We start from the raw sequence: 13046 nt of genomic DNA, 5'->3' as shown, positions 1-13046 counted from the left end.
CACACAATGCCACCTGCCTTGCGAGCAGCAGCCAGTGGCCTCCTGGACATCCTCAGGCTTCTGAGGACCCCCTGCGGAAGCTCCCTGATACACAACCCTCCCTCTGGACCCTAGGATGTCTGGCTTCCCATGGAGCTCCACTGGAAGTGGAGCTGGGTGAGCAGCCCACACCTGGGTCAGCACTCCCACAGGGACCACTCCGCACCACTCATGAAAAGGAGACATCGTCCCAGTGGACAGGCCCAACTCCTGCGTTACAGTCAGAAAACTCAGCTGCACGTGGAAGTGACCTGAGGCCCCTTTGGGGTCCCAAACCTGTGCTGCTTGTCTGCCCCTGCAGCAGGCTGGCTCATGGGACTCAGGTACCCTGTTCTGGACCTCTTGGTTGTAGTCATAAAGGCCACAGGATCAAAGTTTCCTATGCTCCTGCTGAAAACGTTAGGTAGTTTTAGCAGCAGTTGTTGCCTTTCTGCCCTGCAACACGGCTCCCAGTCTTTTCCCTTCAGAACTGCATTCGTTGCTATGAGATTTACCACAATAATTCTGAGTCACTTCTCCACTTCATTGTTCTGATCACCTCCACGTTCTACATCCCTACGCGCATCTCAAGCTGGAGCACGCACAGCCCCAGCTCTGCATAAGGAGGGTGCAAAACAGCATATCGTAACACAGCTTTCTGGAGCATCAAGTTTATTACAAGACTTGGAAAACCAAGGACTTTCCGAGACCTGTCCGTCCTCCCATAAACATGGAAGAAGAGACGGGGAGGATGGGGAGGGAAGTTCTGCCCCCAGGAAAGCAGTCCAGGCTTTGAGGTTTCACCTCAGTGAGGCCGAGGGCCAGACCTGCAGCGAGGGTGGCCTCTCCACGTGACCCCAGGCACCTCCAGGCCATCCTCTAGCTTCACCGAGTGTTTTGGACATGATGCTTCTTAGGCCATGGAGGTACCAGGTCCCTTCTGAGTTGAATCCCTGTAGAGAGTGCTGCTGTGGTTGGCACAGCTCCGCCAGGTGCTGGACCGAGGCTTCTCACCTGCACATCCGTGCACACATGCATGTCTTTCTTGTCCAGCCCCCACTCACAGCGGAAGGTGTCCACCTTGGGCTGAAGCCCCACATTGCAGGCCGGCTCCAGGTTCCGCGTCTCGTCTCCATGTAAATGCATGGGGGCGGTCCAATCGCCCGCAGTGGGATGGGACCTGCAAGGTCCTGCTGGGCAGGCAGCAGCACAGGCCTCGGAGGGCCTTGAGCAGCCTCCCAGCGGTGCCGCCCTGGCCCTGGCTGCGGCCCGAGGGGGAGGTCGGGGTCGCCCTACCGGGCTGGCCAGCCTGCTGGGAGTCTCCTTGGCAGCTTCCCTCCCAGGCCCCACTGCTAGTGCCGGCGCTGTGGGAGGAGGGGACAGCCCTGGGGACCCATGGGGGGGTCGGACTGGGGGTGTTGGCGCCCGAGTCCAGGCAGGGCAGGGAGCCGGGAGGCTCTGCGGACTTCAGTCCTGACTCCTGCTTCTCCTCAGGCCGCTGACGGCCAGCTTCACGGAGCCAGGTGGGCAGAATGGGCTCACGCCACTGTGTCATCCGGGGCGTGCCGAGGCCCTCAGCTGCACAGTGCAGGGTGGCAAAGCACCACAGCTGCTGACCTCGGTGGAGGGGAGGGACCTCCCGGTGCTGGCGTCACCATGCCCCTGGGGCTTCTGGGACTTAAGGATCAGGAACAGGGCCATGGTATTGTCATACCTTCGTCTTTTGAGAGACTGCTGGATTTGGTTCCACTGAAAACCCATTTTCATCATTGCCTCTGTCACCCAGGAGTCCCTCTTGTCTTCAGGCAGCTCCCTATATGGCCTCAGCCTTGGCCGGCCCTGATTGACCCACGGGTTCCCCATCACCTCCTCCAAGGTCTTCCTCTTTCTGGGGTTGACGGTCATCAGGCCTCTAAGCAGTTGGACGCATTCCTGTGATAGGAACTGGGGCACCGAGTAGGCCCCCCTAAGCACTCTTCGCCGCACATCGCTGAAGTCCTCTCCCCAGAACGGCGGGGACCCGGTGAGCATGACATGGAGCAGCATGCTGAGGCTCCAGCCGTCAGCTGGGGGGCCGTTGTAGGGCTGCAGCCGCAGGACCTCCAGGGCCGTGTAGCAGGGGGTGCCACAGTAGGTGCTCAGTGGCTGGCCAGGGACCACACTGCTGAGGCCGAAGTCGGCCAGCTTCGCGTTCCCCTCCGGGTCCAGGAGCACGTTCTCCAGCTTCAGGTCCCGGTGCACGATGCCCTTGCGGTGGCAGTACTGGAGAGCCGAGACGAGCTGCCGGGACCAGCCGCGGGCCTCCTCCTCCGTCAGGGCGCCGTGCTGCAACAGGTGGTCCAGCATGTCGCCTCCTCTGACATATTCTGTAACCAGAGACAGAGTCTCCTCACCGTCAATCACGTCTAGCAGCTTTACAATGCGGGGGTGATGCGAGGTCCTCAAACTGTGCACTTCACAGGGAAGTCTCTTGGCACTGGAGGAGCTTTGCTCCTGCTTTGGGATCATTTTCACGGCCACCTTGGTCCTGGTCGTGATGTGCAGGGCCAGCTTCACCTTGGCGCAGGAGCCCTCCCCAATGGTCCTGAGGAGCTTGTAATCACGAAGACAGATCTTCCTGCCAGCAGAGGTGGCCGCTAGGCCTGGAAGCATGGTGACCTGTTAACTACACTAACTGATAACACTAACTAACGATGCTAACTGTGCATACTAACTACACTAACAAACAAAATGATAGTATGCTAATACTAACAATAGTAACGAGGCCACGTATGCTTCCTAACTACGCTAATGAGTAACACTAACTATACCAAAGAAGCTAGCTGTACAAACTACACCAACAATACTAACTATACTAACTGTACTAACTTTACTAACAATACTAAAAAGTTTTTTAAAAACAAGGAAAAGTAAAAAATGAGAAAAGAACAAAAAGAAATTGAGAAAAGGAAAAAATAAAGTGCGAAAAATAAAAGGAATAATGAGAAAAAATTTAAAAATGAGGAGAACAAAGGAAAATAAAAAACAAAAGAATGAAAAATTTAAAAACCAAAAAAGCAGTAAATAAAAAATAAACAAAATCAAGGGCTAAAAAACCAAAGGAGAAAACTAACTGCGGTGGATTCCTCAGGTCACCAAAATCAGCTTCCTGGGCTATAACTACCAAAAATGTAGGACAGGCCAGAGGCTTATGTAGGTTTTCGTAAATTCCGTCACAGCGGTTCCTTATGAGGTGAGAGCAGGAAATGCACAGGCGTGGCTGGGGATGAACTATAGATATGGTTGGCTCACTTTTTGGTCTCAAGATCCCTTTACTCTGAAACAAAGGGACCCCAAAGAGATTTTTTTTTTATTTGGGATATTAGTGATATTTACTTTGTTAGAAATTAAAATCTGTAAGATGCTTCAGTGGCCTTTTCATTTCTAATTTAAAAATCTCATAATTTTTGGCTGTTAAAGACGTCAACATATCTACACTTAAAATACTCAACTCCTTTTCTTTAAACTCTCATTAGTCTCAAAGTGATCCTACAACTTAAAGGATATTCCTATAGGAAAACGTTCTGTTGCATAAGAAATGTGAAGGGACATCATTAATGTTCACAGAGCTGAGAGGAAGAGAGCTTTCCTCCTATTTTCCCCAGTTAGATCAGGAGCTGATTTCTCACCAGAAACCTTGGAGGCCAGAGGGCATGGGCTGACGTACTCAAAGTGCAGAAGGAAAAAGAATCCAACCAAGAATCCTATATCTGGCAGAACTGTCCTTAAAGCATGAGGGAGGAATTAAGACATTCCCATAGAAACCACGGCTGAGAGAGTGCTGTGCACCAGACCTGCCTCCAGCAAGGGGAGTCCTTCAGGCTGAAAGGAAAGGACACTGGACGGGAACTCGACGACTTATGCAGAAATAAAGGCCTCTGGTCAAAGTAAGTATGTGGATGATTATAAAAGCTGGTACTGTTGTAACTTGGTTTGTAGCTCCATGTTTTGTTTTCTACATTTAAAAGACTAAAATATTAAAAACCCCAATTCTTAGTATCTGTTTTTGGACTCTCAGTGCCTAAAGATGTAATTTTGTGACATTAAGAACTGAAATGGGGGCCTGGCCTCGTGGCCTCGTGGTTAAGTTCGCGTGCTCTGCTGCAGGCGGCCCAGTGTTTAGTTGGTTCGAATCCTGGGCGTGGACATGGCACTGCTCATCAAACCACGCTGAGGCAGCGTCCCACATGCCACAACTGGAAGGACCCACAATGGAGAATATACAACAATATACCGGGGGGCTTTGGGGAGAAAAAGGAAAAAAATAAAATCTTAAAAAAAAAAAAGAACTGAAATGGGGTGGAGTCCGAGCTCTATAGGAGCTGAGTTTCATACGTTACTGAAGTTGAGCTGGTATAAATTGACATTCGAGTGTTCTAACTTTAAGATGTTAAGTGTAATCCCATGGTAACCACAAAGAGCTGTAGAATATACATGAAGGAAAATGAGAAGGGAATTAGATTGCCATTTCAGTAACTGTACAAAGTAGCTGCACAGCCCCGTCAGCACAGAAAGCCCTGGGGACGGCTTCTCCACAGAACCGCCTCTGCTGATCACAGGAGACCACCCTGTGCCCCGTCCTGTGTCTGCTGTGTCAGTAACAGTGTTACTCAGGTAGTGGGGGGTTTTTTTTTACTTTTTTTATTTATTTCTTTTTTTAAAGATTAGCACCTGAGCCAACAACTGTTGCCAATCTTTTTTTTTTTTCCTGCCTTTTCTCCCCAAATCCCCCAGGCATGTAGTTGTATATTTTAGTTGTGGGTCCTTCTAGTTGTGGCACATGGGATGCTGCCTCAGCGTGGCCTGACGAGCAGTGCCATGTCCACGCCCAGGATCTAAACCAGCGAAACCTTGGGCCGCCGCAGCAGAGCACGCGAACTTAACCACTTGGCCAAGGGGCTGATCCCTCAGGTTGCCTTTTGAGCTAATTGACAGTCAGGTGCAGGATGATTTCTCTGGGATGCCATAAAGCAGTTGTCAGCTTTCTCGAAGGCTCTGGCTGTCCACAGCTCTCGCCACAGCTACACAAGGCCTGCCAGGGCCACAGCCCACCTGCCATCTCACCACAAGTGCAAAAATGGAAATAACACCAATGACAGTGATGCTCAGTGCCACTCCTCACGTGCCAAGCCCTGGGCTGGGCCTGGTGCATGTTACTAATGTTTTTCACAGCAACCTGGCAGGTCCAGCGTGGTCTTGCTGCATAAAAGAGGGACTGAGGCTCCTGGAGGCTGTGTAACTGCCACAGTCACATGACCAGCCAGCACTGAGGCACATTTTGAACCCAGGTTTGCCGACTCAACCCACTCCACCCACCACCTGCTACGCCATGCTCCTGTCACCGTCTCAGCAGCCAGCGAGCAAACCAGCCTCAGTCTGTCATGTTAGAAGTCAGAACAGAGGTTACTTGAGAGCAGTGACAGAAGGGGCCACAGTGGCTTGTGAGTGCTGATAATATTTGGCTCCTGATCCAAGTATTGGGTACCCAGATGTGATATGGTGACTAAAGAGAAATCAACATTTGGTCATTCAGATGACCAAAATATACTTCTTCTATATCTTTGGTCTGCCTCTCTGGTTCCTGGCTTACAGCTCCCAAAGCCCTTTGCATTTCCTGAGAGACAAGAGCAATGGAAGCATATTTGGTTGTAATATTGGGTCTCTGGTCCTCCACTCCTGAAATTGCTTCAGAGCACAAAGGTGAAATGGGTGTCTTGTTATTCATGATAAGGCCCAGTCTACCACAACTGGGTCTCTGTTCATGAGGTGACTTTTTAAGCCCCTAACGGTGAGAGCTGGTTGCTGGGGGAACCAACCATGATCAGAGGGTTGGAACTTTCAGTCTCACCCCCCAATTTCCGTGGAGGGGAGAGGGGCTTGCAGTTGACCCCATCACCAAAGGTCAATGAGCTACTCCATCATGCCTAAATAATGAACCCTCTTAAAAACCTCAAACCCAAAAGAGGTTCAGAGCACTTGCAGGTGAGGAACTAGCACGCTTCCATGGGCCACCTGCCAGGCCCCAGACTCCACGAGGACAGAAGCTCCTTTGTCAGGGACCTCGCCATGTGTATCTTCACCTAGTTGAGTTATATCTTCATATCTTATGTAATAAACCAGTAATCTAGTGAGTAAACGGGTTTCCTGAGTCCTGTGAGCCACTCTAGCAAATTAATGGAGCCCAAAGAGGAGGTCATACTGACCTCTGATTTATATCTTGTTGGTCAGAAGCACAGGTGACAACCTGGGCTTGTGACTGGCATCTGAAGTGGAGGCCGTCTGGTGGGACTGAGCCCTCGGGCTGTGGAATGTGATGCTGGCTCCGGTGGAGAGGGTCGGAACCGAGGTGAACTGTCAGGGAATTGTCAGGGGCCAGGGAATTGCAGGTGGGGTGGGAACACTTCCCCCTACACACACATCAGAAGTGGGTACTAGGATCCTAACCAGTGAGCTCACAGTGTGCAAACTCACCCTGCGCACACTTAGGACACAAGCACTTCTCAGTGAGTGTGCTAGTCTATAAAAAAATTGAGAAAAATAATATGAAAGGGGGACAGAGGAGGCGGGACAGATGACATGAGAGGCTAAGAGCTGCTAATTGTAGAAGTCGGGCACGTGGGGAAGGGTGGTCATTATACTGTATTGTCTGCTTTTGTGTATATTGGAAGTTTTCCACAAGAAAAAGTTGGGAAAAGAAAACACAAATGTGAGTGAATTTGGATACCTGCACTCCTGGCCTCCTGCTGAGCGGCCGGTGGGGAGCGGGCATGTGATGCACCGTGGCTCCTGTGAGGTGGGCTCGGCAAGGGTGGACAGACTGTCCTCCTCTCACAGCCACACTGCAGAGCCGTGATCAGACCCGTGGTCATGATCATGTCACCCCTTCTCTGGGTGAGAGCCCCATAGAGCATCTGATCAAAGCCAGGGACCCCACCCCAGGAAAAGGCACACACTCCACTGCAACTCCAGCCGTGGAGAGCCCTTGCACTGGCCACAGAGGGGGGCCCAGCGTTTGGGACAGCTGGCCCCGACTCTCCCAGCGGTGGTGTGCTCTCGCCCCGTGTCTTAACTGTCTGGGGTTGTTCTGGCTTGGGGAAAGAGCTGCGCAATATGTGCTTCAAGGACAAGATATTTAGCCCAGGAGGTGATGCCAGCATAAAAGGTGGCGCATTTCCCGAGGTCTGTGTGGTCACCAGGGGCAGGTGCTGGGGAAATGGCGGGGGGGGGGAGGTCAAAGGGCGCAAACTGCCGTTAGTAGGATGAGTCAATCTAGAGATCTAACGTGCAGCAGGCAGGATGACTACAGTTAACAAGGCCATCTCATACACGGGAAATTCGCTGAGAATAGATTTTAGGTGCTTGCACCAAGAAAAAAAAAACAAGTATGTGAGGAGGTGGGCATATTAGCTGTATTGTAGAAACCATTTCACTATGTATCCAAGTAGCAAAGCACATCATACACCTTAAATATATATCAGTTTTATTCAAAAAACCCCCCAAAAGACGAGGTCTGTGGTAGGAATGGCCAGTAGCTGTACCTGGACTCTGTGGCTTCTACAATGGCAGGAATGACACTCCAGCCAGGTTTAGGCCCAACCTTGAAAACGACTGGCAAGTGTCACTTTCTCACTCTTTGGAACCAGCCATGACACTGAGAGGAAGCCCACTCAGCCACACGCAGGATGACCAAGGTCCCCCGGGCCACGAGCTCCACTGTGCTCCCAGCTGTCAGCCAGCACCAGCTTGCCAGCTTTGTGAGCAAGGCCTCAGCTGATGTCACAGAGAGCAGAGAGGAGCTGTCCCCCAGGGCCGGGCCCAAACTGAAATCCTGAGTGAATAGGTGATTCTCGTTTTAAACCACTCAGTTTGGGGGTGGTTTGTTACACAACGACAGATGACCACAACACCCCTCGCCCATTGCTCCATGCACACTCCAGTTCCTCAAAGGCCCCTCACCCCTTGTTACAGACTGAATGTGTCCCCCACCCACCCCAGCAAATTCCTGTGTTGAAGCCCAAACCCCCAGTGTGGCTGTCTCTGGAGACAGGGCCTGTGAGGAGGTGCTGAAGGCTAAATGAGTCCATAAGGTTGGGGCCATAATTCAGTAGGACCAGTGCCCTGACAAGAGGAAGGGAGACGAGAGCTCTCTCTCTGCCACATGAGGACGTGGGGAGAAGGCACCAGCCAGGAGGAGGGGTCCTCCCGGGAACCCACCTTGCCAGACATTGATCTGGGGCTTACAGCCTCCAGAACTGTGGGAAAATGAACTGTTGTTCATGTGGCCCCGTCTATAGCACTCTGTTGCGGCGCCGAGCTGAGGGATGCCCCCAGCCTCAACGCCCTGTACCCACCTCCTCCTGCCGGGTTGCTCCACGTAGCTAACACCTGCCATCACCCCTCTCAGCAGCCACGTCTCTGCAGGGACACCACTGACCGCCCTCCACACCCTGGGCCAGGCATCCCCAGTCATCCGTCTCTGAGCAGTTGGCCCCTTCCCACCACCCAGGCCAGTCTGCAGCTGATCCTCCTGGAGGATGCTGTCCCTGCCTGAACTCAGCCCAGGACCTGTACACACGTGCTCCATTTCAGAGAAGACAGTGGTACTGCCCAGGAAGGGCAGAGCGCCTTTGGACCCAGGAGTTCTGTTCCCAGGAATAAAGGCCAGTGAAGTGTGGGACCCGGCCCAGAGCCCTGAGCTGGAATAGGCCCGCGTGTCTCACTGGGACAGTGAGTGAATGTGGCCCATCCATGCAAGGGACACTAAACAGCCTCGGGAATGCATGCACCCTGGCTGCTACCAGCAGCCGGGTGAGTTGCCCAGGTAACCAGTCCCCAAACAGGGTGTGCATCACAATCCACTTAATGAAGGAAAATGGGCAAAACTCAATGCCTCAGCTAAGGGTGCCCCCTGGGGAGTGAGACTATGAGGCTGAGCAGGGACCACGACTGTCACAATAGTCAGGGCACCTGTCACCCCAGGGAGAGGGGCCGTTGTCAGGAGGGACACAAGGGCTTTTGGACTGCTGGAAATGTCCCATCTACTGACGTGGGTGGAGAATGCAGACATCTATACTACATGCACCTTTAAACTGCATACATGCACACATATGCATCTGCATGAATAGATATTTTGTGTGTATCTTTTCTGTGTTTAAGTCACAATTTTAAAATGGAAAAAATGAGTGTCCACAAATTGATGGATTATTATTTTCACAAGGAGCAGAGAGCCTTCCCTTTGCTCCTGGCACGTCCAGGCCCATTGTCGCAGGTGGACTCCCCTGGCAGCGCCCAACCTCCCCCACCCGGCACTCTAGCCAGCAGCAAATAAGACCCGAAGCAGGGAGTTCCCAGTAACGTGTGCTCCAGCTGCCTGAATGGAAACCCCTTGTTCTAGAAGGACACTAGAGTCCTGTCCAGCAATTCCAAGTGGGCATCGGTGCCCACCACACTGTCCCCTCTGCTGGCAGGTGATGGAAGACCAGTATGGCCAGCAGAAACTCGTGCTGTCTCTTTGCCCCAGGGGACAGGGACAAGGTGCAGACAGCTCTCTGTCAGCTGGATGACTCTCCAAGGCCATTCTCAAGAAGCCTGAAGGAAAGCAGACCCCACACAGGGAGGAAGGGTGGCCTGGGAACAGCAGGAGAGGGTGCTTGTCCTTGTTTTGTTTTCCATTATATCCCAGACGTGCCGGAGTAAAGCAGGCTGGGCGTGTGTGTGCATGTGCGTACCCCCATCTTCATCTCTCCCCAGGGAAGCCAGCTGCCCTGCCTGTGAGCAGCCCTGTGGAGAGGCCCATGTGGTGAGGACCTGATGCCTCCTGCCACCAGCCGCACCCGGGAGCTTACAGGTAGATTTCCAACCCTGGGACGATGCGGCCCCAGCTGACATCCCAACTGACCTCTTGAGAGCCCCTGAGTCAGCCACCCAGCCGTGCTGCCCCTGGGCTCCTGACCCACAGAGACCAGAAAATAAACATTTGCTGATGTGGGCTGCTCAGTGTCGGGGTTGTTTGTCACCCAACAGGAGACAGACTCCTCCTCAGAGCCTCTCCACTGTCCCCCGCATGGCAGGCTTCACTCAGGGCCCCTGAAGCCGTCTTATGTCTGTTTACTGTGTCTGCCATCCTCATTAGGAGGAAGCCCCCGTGAGGACAAGGGATGTGTAGGTTCACTGTAGGGTGCCCAGTGCCACGACAGCACAGAGGCTCCTTGACAAATGGCCGAGGTGGAGCAATGCAGCAGACCAGGAGCCCCATCACTGATGTCCCATGTCTGAGAGGCGGGAACATGCCAGGGAACAAGCACGGGCCCTGAGTCAGGCCTCCCTGGTCCCAGCCCCGGCCCCGGCCCCAAGGGACCTCAGAGTCACCCAACCTGTAGGAGCCTCGGTTTCTGCATCTGTGCACTGGGGATGATAGTAACAGTTAGCCCCCAGGATGCTGAAAGGAGACAAGGCACACGCCTGGCACAGAGCAGCTGATCAATCAAGCTGCTTCTCTCACCCTCCCGCCTGAAAGTATAACATGAGAATGTGAGCTCCCTGTCGCTAGGCTGCAGGTGACTGCTCAGGGGCAGACCTGCAGTGAAGGAGGGCAGCTGACATCTGTAGTAGAGGATGCGTCCCCATGCGCCAGAGCCAGCATCCTCGTGCCCCGAGCAGAACAGGCTCCAGGGGACTGTTGGTTCTGTGAACCCAGGACAAAGCTGGCCCCAACCTCATGCACTAACAGCAACACACGGCAAAGTCCCATTTAAACCAAGGGTGGCACATGCAGAGGATGCCCTTGAACCCCATGGAGCATCACCTCCGATCCCAGGGCTGAAGCAGCACTGAATGACGTGGGGAGAAGAGGCAGAGAGGGTCGGGCAGAATCCTGGGGTGGATGATGCCTGTGTGCACACATGGTCCTGGCCTCAGCATTGGGTGGGGCACCGGGCAGCTGAGAGCGTCCTGGAGCCCTCTGGGTTCCTGCCCACGAGGATGAGAACCAGGAACAGGACGACTGTCCAAACTGGAGTGAGCAGGTGCAAGGTCACAGAAGTAACCTCACACCTGTTAACTCATGGCCCAGGGACTGTCCCCAGCAGGACTTCCAGAGCCGGGACGAGGCTTTCCACGTGTGCATGCTTAGGCCATGGATGCCTCAGCTTGTGCGGTGCCAGACGCAGGCCTGGGGAGGAAGATTCTGGAGCAGGAATTTATCTGGGAGGTGGAGGCAGGAGGGTCAGGATCAAGAGAAGGAAGAGACGGTGGCTAGTGAAGGCTCCTATCGAGGTGCTCAGCACTGTGGGGCCTGACTCTGGACACCCACCACCGTGGACAACAGGAGCTTGGTCCACCAGGGAGCCTTGGCAGCCAGGGCAGAGCACACTGCTCAGACCTCTCCCACCCAAGGGGTGAGGCAGCTGGGGTACCGGGTGAAGGTGCTCCTGGGGGACAGCAGTTTTCCACACTTGAGCCTGTCACCCAGGGGGCGAAGGAGTCTCCAGCAGTAAAGAAAGTCCCCAGGCAGACAGTGCTGGCAGCTGGAAGTCAGGCCAGAGGTTGAGGAGGCTAGGGTGAGGGGCTCTGAGAGACAGTGCTCCCGGGACGAAGAGAGAGCCACTCACTGTCCTCCTTGTAACACAGTAGATAACTGAGGCTTCACGTGGCCTTCGGGAGGTCAAGGGTGCAATGATCATTTTTGTCACTCTTATCTGACTTCTCTGGCGGACCATACGGGCTGACTCACTCAACACGTGTGCCAGCCCCTCCCTCTGTGCTTGGCTGCATGGGAGTCTCTGGAAAAACTGAAACCTGCATCTCCCTGACTCCCTTGCAGCCAGGGTTCTGCCAGTGGCCTCAGCTCCTCTGGACAGATGCCTGTCTGAGATTTAAAAGGTGGAAGTGAGCCACCCAAGGTGCTGGAGGATGGGGCTCCTGGCTGGCCGGGAACAGAGGGTCTGGTTGTCCCACAGCAGCATGCTCCAGCATCTGGGCCTGAGCATCACAGGCAGTGGGGTTTCCACGGCAACAGTCTTGGGCAGGGTTAGTGATTGTCCAGGTGACTGTTAGTGTTGTCCCTGGCCATGGGGCATCCAAGCTTGGTCCCCTGGTAGTCCTGGCATCTCAGTCCTAGCACCCATGAACAGATTCCCCTCTGCTCAAACCAGAAAGAGTATTATGTCATCTGCTACTAATCACTGTGACTGGCACCATCACTTTTAAAGCCGTTCAGTGAAGGACGATTTACAGAGACGTGGACAAGTTCAGGGGAACCAACGAGGGACGCCGAGGCAGTCAGGAGCTGGCCGCAGCAGATGCTGTTACACCCTCAAGGCCAAAAGGGCAAGGGGAGAAAACAGCAGTACCAGAGCCCAGAGAGGGCTACAGCTTTAGCAGGGGGCTGCCCAGTGGAGCCATAGTCCTGGAGGTGCTGAGGCAAGGAGAGAGTGGAGTTTACACACCGGGCCTCTCTCCTCCCACCCTCCCGTGTCCTGTTGGGCTCTCCCATTGGCTGAATCCAACTCACAGCCAGAAGGAAGGGAGTGGGGATGAAGCAGTCTCCTGGGGTCAACTTCCCGGGGTGCAGAGCAGGGCGGGAATGACTCTGGAAGGGCAATGGAGAAGAATTAGCTCATTATATTGTGAGCACTATCTCATGTCAGTAGCTATCCCTTGAAGACAGTGTTCTTAATGCAATCCCAGCTGAACAGAGCCTGGTACATAGTAGGTGCTCAATAAATGTGTGCTGATGAACGAGGATTGATGGCAATAGTGTGGCAGATACGTGCTAAGATTCCCTACCTTGTGGTCACCGTGAGGTCAGCGGTCACTAGCAATCAATGGTTTCCCCAGCTCCAGTCCTCCTGGCATGTACAGTGACCTCAACAATGACCTCGACAGCTGTGCACCCAGCCACAGCCCAGGTGGCCCTTGGGTCAGACCTGATCTGAGGACTGACCTCTGCCCAGGGGCTTGTGAACAGCTGGGATTTCTGGACTCTGTCC

The 13046-nt window shown here is 53.6% G+C and overlaps 1 protein-coding gene and 1 pseudogene across 4 annotated transcripts in view; both read right to left on the bottom strand.

Moving 5' to 3' along the window:
• Window positions 1–684: 684 nt before the first annotated feature.
• LOC123285333 (serine/threonine-protein kinase MARK2 pseudogene) lies at window positions 685–2938 on the bottom strand (annotated as a pseudogene).
• Window positions 2939–4923: 1985 nt separating this feature from the next.
• LOC123285332 (transmembrane protein 177-like) overlaps window positions 4924–13046 on the bottom strand; it is a 40870-nt gene continuing 32747 nt past the window's right edge. For all 4 annotated transcript variants that reach the window (XM_070507460.1, XM_070507461.1, XM_070507463.1 and 1 more), the window contains one exon: window positions 4924–12646. The gene's annotated coding sequence lies outside the window, so the exon portion shown is untranslated. The remainder of the gene's footprint in view (window positions 12647–13046) is intronic.

Source organism: Equus asinus, chromosome 4, assembly GCF_041296235.1.
Source record: "Equus asinus isolate D_3611 breed Donkey chromosome 4, EquAss-T2T_v2, whole genome shotgun sequence".
In the NCBI taxonomy this organism is placed as follows: Eukaryota; Metazoa; Chordata; class Mammalia; order Perissodactyla; family Equidae; genus Equus; species Equus asinus.
This window is presented reverse-complemented; position numbering and strand designations above follow the sequence as displayed.